Here is a 6016-nt window from a genome sequence, read left to right as displayed (position 1 = left end):
CTGTGTCTTCAGAACATTCTAGCAGGCACACGCCTGCCAAAGTTACACAGCAAAAGCAGAACTGTGGATAGGAAGGAGGGACGGAGGGAGGGACGGAGGGAGGGACGGAGGGAGGGACGGAGGGAGGGACGGAGGGAGGGACGGAGGGAGGGACGGAGGGAGGATGCTCGAGGAATGTAATCTGGGATAACTGTGCCTTTGACACCCCTCCTCTCACCATTCTGGCTCTGATAAGCCACCCCAGCAGGGGCCCTTTGGCACATCTCTGCTCCTTACTCAAACCCATGCCCCTCAACTTTCCATGACTGTGGGGACCTTTCCAAGTGAGTGAAGCCCACAAACGTGATGAGAACAGTTTTTCCTGTCGGACTGGGCAACCCATCCGTGAAGGAGTGGTGTGGTTGAGGGACACGGGGGCTGCGGAAGGGAATTACCAGGAGGAAAGATTCACAGTGGGGGCTCGTGAGGAAGCTGGGCGCAGACGTGGACTCCCGGAAGCTCCTTTACCCAGGCCTTCTGCAACCTCGGGCAACCAAGGTTCTTTACCACAAAGGAAAAGCCTCTTCAACGGCTTCTTATGGCTCCCAGTGTTGGGGACCCAGAGTGCTTTCTGAAACGCTCCAGCTTGAGTCACCAGTGTATCGGCTCAGCAGATGCTGAGAGGCTTGCCTAGCTCCATCCACGAGCAGCTTTCTGTGCTGCTGGGATCGCTCCGTTTTGGAACTAGCATTGCTTCATGGAAGTTCTTACCCCCTGTTTCAATGTATTTCAAGAGGAGGGGTCAAAGCAGTGCCAATAAGCAGCTGGGTGCCCTATCTGGCTGCACCGGGTACACGGTGAGACACGGTGAGCGTGGTCAGCGAGGGTGGGGTGGGGTAGTTCGCGGGTATGAGTAGAGTGGGAAACCCCAGTAATTTTGGGTCAAATCCCAATTTATTCTATTCTGTTATTAATCTTTGAGGCAGGGCCTCATGTAGCCCACACTAGCCTCAAACTAGCTAAGAATTATCTTGAACTTTTAATTTTTCCCCCTAATTTTGAGGCTGGAGAAATGGCTTTGTGGTGACAGGCACTTGCTGCTCTTACAGAAGACCTGGGTTTGATTCTTTTTTTGGGGGGGGGGGGGGTGTTTTTATTTTTTTCTTTTTGGGTGTGGTTGTATTTGCTTTCTTGGTTTTTGGGATTATTGTTGTATTGATTTTTTTATTAAAAATTTCCATCTCCTCCCCTCCTCCTCCCCCTTCTCTCCCCTCCCTTCCACCCATACCCCCACTCCGCCCCTCTCCAAGCCAAAGAGCCATCAGGGTTCCCTTCACTATGTTAAGTCCAAGGTCCTCCCAGCTCCCCCTAAGTCCAGGAAGGTGAGCAACCAAACTGACAAGGCTCACAGTGAGCCCGTCCATGCTGTAGAGTTCATGCTCATCGCCGTTGTCCTTGGTTTCTCAGTCCTCCTCCACCGTCAGCCACATTCAGAGAGTCCGGTTTGGTCCCCTGTTCCATCAGTCCCATTCCAACTGGACTTGGTGGTCTCCCGTTAGCTCTATCCCACCGTCTCAATGGGTAAACGCACTCCTCACGGTCCTGACTTCCTTGCTCATGATCTCCCTCCTTTTGCTCCTTATCAGGACCTCTGATTCTTAACACAAACATGATGGCTCACAACCAGCCATAACTCAAACACATAAAATAAATAAATCTTAAAAAAAAAAAAAAAGCCAAACCACCTGTAGTAAGATCTAGTGCCCTCTTCTGGCCTGCAAGCAGGATACTGTATACATAATTAAATAAACTTTTTAATTAAAAAAAGCCAAACCCTTAAATTTTTTGTTGGGTGTGAGTAGTGTCCATGTGTGTCATGGTGCCAATGTGGGTGGTCAGAGAACAACTATCTCCACTATATGAATTCCAGAGAACTCTAGCTGTTAGGTTTAGTGGTGAGTGGCTTCTATCAACTCATTTCCCAGAATTTGCTCCTTCTTCTTCTTCTTCTTCTTCTTCTTCTTCTTCTTCTTCTTCTTCTTCTTCTTCTTCTTCTTCTTCTTCTTCTTCTTCTTCTTCTCCTCCTCCTCCTCCTCCTCCTCCTCCTCCTCCTCCTCCTCTTCCTTCTTTCTTCTAAGATTTATTAATATATTCTGTACACAGTGTTCTGCCTGCATGCATGTCTGCCAGAAGAGGGCACCAGATCTCATAACAGATGGTCGTGAGCCCCCCATATGGTTGAGGGAATTGAACTCAGGACCTCTGGAAGAGCAGTCAGTGCTCTTAGCTCTGAGCTATTGCTTCAGCCCTTGAATTTGCATTTCTGATCCTTCCGTCTTCCCCCTCCTCAGTCCTGGGGTTACAGCTTTGCACCACCACATTGTATGTGTTGCTTGGGGATCAAACCCAGGACCCAGTGCATGTTAGGCCACCCTCTACCAACTACATCACTAGCCCCTTGGATTCCATCTTTTGGTATAATGAAACTGAGTGTTGAGTGAGCTACCTGGGATCCCAGAGCAGCAAAAGATTAGGGATAGATAGGCCCTTGGGATGGCTGAGGCTGTTATCCCTACCTTGGAACGAAGGCAGACACCAGTATCTTCCTCTTTTTCAACTATCCACATGGGGGCGCTGTTGTCCTCGGGATGTTCTTACAGAGCGAGGCTGCGCTAAAGATGCGTTGCGGAGGCGTCTCTGACCCAGGCAACCTAAATGCCTTCACTTAGGGTCCCGCAAGTCCTTCAGCTTTCCAGAACGAAACGGGTACATAACCCACCTGGCATCCAGCATCTCTCCTCCACTCCCAGGCAGGAACGGTGTGCACTCCAGGTACCTCTGGAGGTTGGTGTAAGTCTCATTTCTCATCCCCAAGCCCCGTGTAATCCAGAACTGGCTTGCCAGCAGAAGTGTAGCTAGGCTTGGGTTAATAGAGGAGACAGCTCAGCTGTCTGCATCCCAAACTTGCTGGCTTCTAGAGTAAGCCAGACTCTCAGGTCTGTCCACCTCTGACACCCTGCTGTGTTTCACCTGCAGTCTGAACTTGTCCTCCAAGGGCCATTTACACCTGCGCCTCAGGCCATCCCTATCCCTAGAGGCACCCACAACCCTTGACTTCTCTAACCGCCTCTGGCTGGACTTGAGTCCCAGAAGAACTTCATACTTTAGCAACCTCCCTGTGACATCCAGAACAAGCTCCAGGAGGGAAGGTATAAAGCCCAGCCATGACAAACTCAACAGAGGCCCAAGTCTCAGTAGTTTACCCTAAGGCAATACCTGGTTCCAAGAAAGACCACAAACTGAGACCACCCAGGCACCACCCAGGAACAAACCATTCAAAGGAAATCCCTAATAGCCTAACTATTGGAGATAGTGTCCAGCCTCCCTTCTTTTTGGGTACGTTCTACAGCCAACACCATTGAGAGAGCTCTCACAATAAAGCATCAGCCAGCTGTGGGGGAGAGCCATGCCCTGAGGTGAGGCTCAGTCACAGCTGCGGGGAAACAAGAGTGGTAGCTCTGCCCTGCTGGTAGCCCTTGTCCTGCCCTCTCCTCCTTCCCCTTGCTGACCCTGACTCCTCTTGTAGTATTGTGTACCAGGAACACTGTGGCCGACTAGGAAGCAGAGCTCTACCCCATGGGATCTGCTGGTGTCAGATATTGCGAAAGTTGAGTGACAGCTGGAGGTATCAATGAGTTATTTTGAGATAGGATCTCCCTACATTTGTCTGTGCTGGCCTTGAACCTGAGATACTCCTGTCTCGGCTTCCTTGGCTAGCAGCCCTGTGCCACCAGGCCTTAGCGCAGCTTCTTTTAACTTATGGAAATGCACAACTGCCCTCGTGACCGTTGGGGAGTACCCCAGGATCTCGCGGGTGGCTAGCCCCCTCGGTTATCCCATTAGGTAGCTGGAAAAGGTGAATCTCAGCTTTGCACTTAGGAATACACGAACAACGTGGAAGTAACTCAGAAAGGCAATTTCTTTTTGTAAAAAATGGCGTGCCACACCCCCAACCTGGGCAGTGGAGTAGCAGCTCACAGCCCAGATAACCTCTGTCTTCGGGGGTTATACTGTGGGGTGGTTTGAAAGAAAATGGACCCCAAAGAGAGTGGCACTATTAGGAAGTGTGGCCTTATTAGAGTAGGTGTGGCGTTGTTGGAGGAAGTGTGTCACTGAGGAGCTAGGCTTTGAGTTTCATATAGGCTCAAGCCATGCCCAGTGTGACAGACCACTTCCTGTTACCTGTGGGTCAAGGTGTACAACCCGTCTGCCTACATGGCACCAAGTTGCACCATGATGACAATGGACTAAACTCTGATAATGTAAGCCATCCCTGTTATGGTTTAAGCAAAACGATGTGGATCCCCAAAGTGGCAGCAGGCAGGCAGTGGGCTGTGGGTCCCAAGAGCAGTCAGTACCAGGCAGGGATGGAGCAGGTCCCCAAGTGGCTGCAGCAGTCCATGAGGGGAAATGAGTCTCAGGCAGGGAGCTGAGTGGTGGGTGAGAGGCCTTGATGGGGCAGCCAGTCCTATGAGGAGAGACCGACAGATGGACATGCCACGAGACCATGCCGCAGGTCTCCGAAGGCGGCTGGTCCTGGGCAAGGAGCCACATGGCGGGCGAGAGTCAGAGGGATGGGCACACTATGCAGAGTGAGGTTGGATATTTATTTAGTGGGTAATGGAGGGGAAAGGGGAGAAGAGCGGAGAGAGAGATAGAGGTAGAGAGAGAGGGAGAGAGAGGGAGAGAGAGAGAGAGAGAGAGAGAGAGAGAGAGAGAGAGAGAGAGAGAGAGAGAAACAGAAGGGGGAAGGGGAGAAGTAGGGAGAAGGGAGAGACAGAAGCTGCCTCTTCAAGAGAGAGACAGAAAGGAAAGGGACTCAGGCTGGAAGCTGAAGATCAGCTTGTCTTGGTAGATGGGGGAGGAAGTGGACGTGGCTTGTCTTTTAAAGGGACAGGACAGACCATTACAATCCCAATCAAATGTTTTTTTCTTTATAAGAATTGTTGTGGTCATGGTGTTTCTTCAGAGCAACAGAGACCCAAAGACATATTATTTTGTTTTGTTTGAGATTGCGTCTCACTATGTAGTCCTGACTGGAATGGAACTCATAGAAATCTTCCTGCCTCTGCCCTGGGAAGCAGTGTTTTTGTCAAGGCTGGACCCCAACAGGGCACAATCACCAACATATGGTGTCCAATGGGGGCTGACCAGTGAATCCCAAAGTGCACAAAAGGTGTACAGGGAGTACATGAGGGACCCCACAAGAAAATTGCACCACTGGTGGAGAAGTGAATAATGAGCGCTCAAAAATAAATAGCAGATAATAAATAAGAAAAGAAAAAGGTGGAGCAAACACTTGGGATAAATAGTTGTAGATATGGAACAAAGAAAGGGTATTCAACTATCTGTACAGTTTCTTAGACGTATTTCGATAGCCAGAGGAGCTAAAGTAGAACAGAAACAAAGGCAGAGATATTTAGAGTTTGTAAGTATTATATTTCTGCCCCGTGCTAGTGGCAAGCCCGCCAGCACCTTCGGGCTGCTCCAGTACTCGGAGAGGCCAAAGCAAGGCCTTGTCTTTGCCCATGCAAGCAGCAATGCTGTGGTCACCTAGCTGCAGCCTCTGTTGCTGCTGTGCAGGTGGGAAGAGTGAAGGCAATGTGGCAGCATTTGGCCTAGCAATGGCCTAGGTGACCGCTGAGATTGTAGCTGTCCACACACAGCTCTGTAGCCTGCTGAGTCTGACCCATGCTGTGCTGTGGAGCAAAAAAAAGGCAAAAGGCAGGAGAGTTTGAAGGTCTATACCAGTGCCCAGAGCCAGTCAACAGAAATACCTAGAGGCTAATTGGCCAATGAGCCAAGGAGCCTGTAATGGTCTGCTCTGTCCCTTTAAGAGACAAGCCACGCCCACTCCCTCCCCCATCCACAGAGGTAAGCGGATCTTCAGCTTCCAGCCTGAGTCCCTTCTCTTTTCCACCTCTCTCCCTAAGAGGCAGATTCTGCTTCGGTCCATTCTCCCCACCTCTCCCCTCCC

The sequence above is a fragment of the Arvicola amphibius genome, chromosome 9, assembly GCF_903992535.2.
Source record: "Arvicola amphibius chromosome 9, mArvAmp1.2, whole genome shotgun sequence".
NCBI classification, from domain to species: Eukaryota; Metazoa; Chordata; class Mammalia; order Rodentia; family Cricetidae; genus Arvicola; species Arvicola amphibius.
This window is presented reverse-complemented; position numbering follows the sequence as displayed.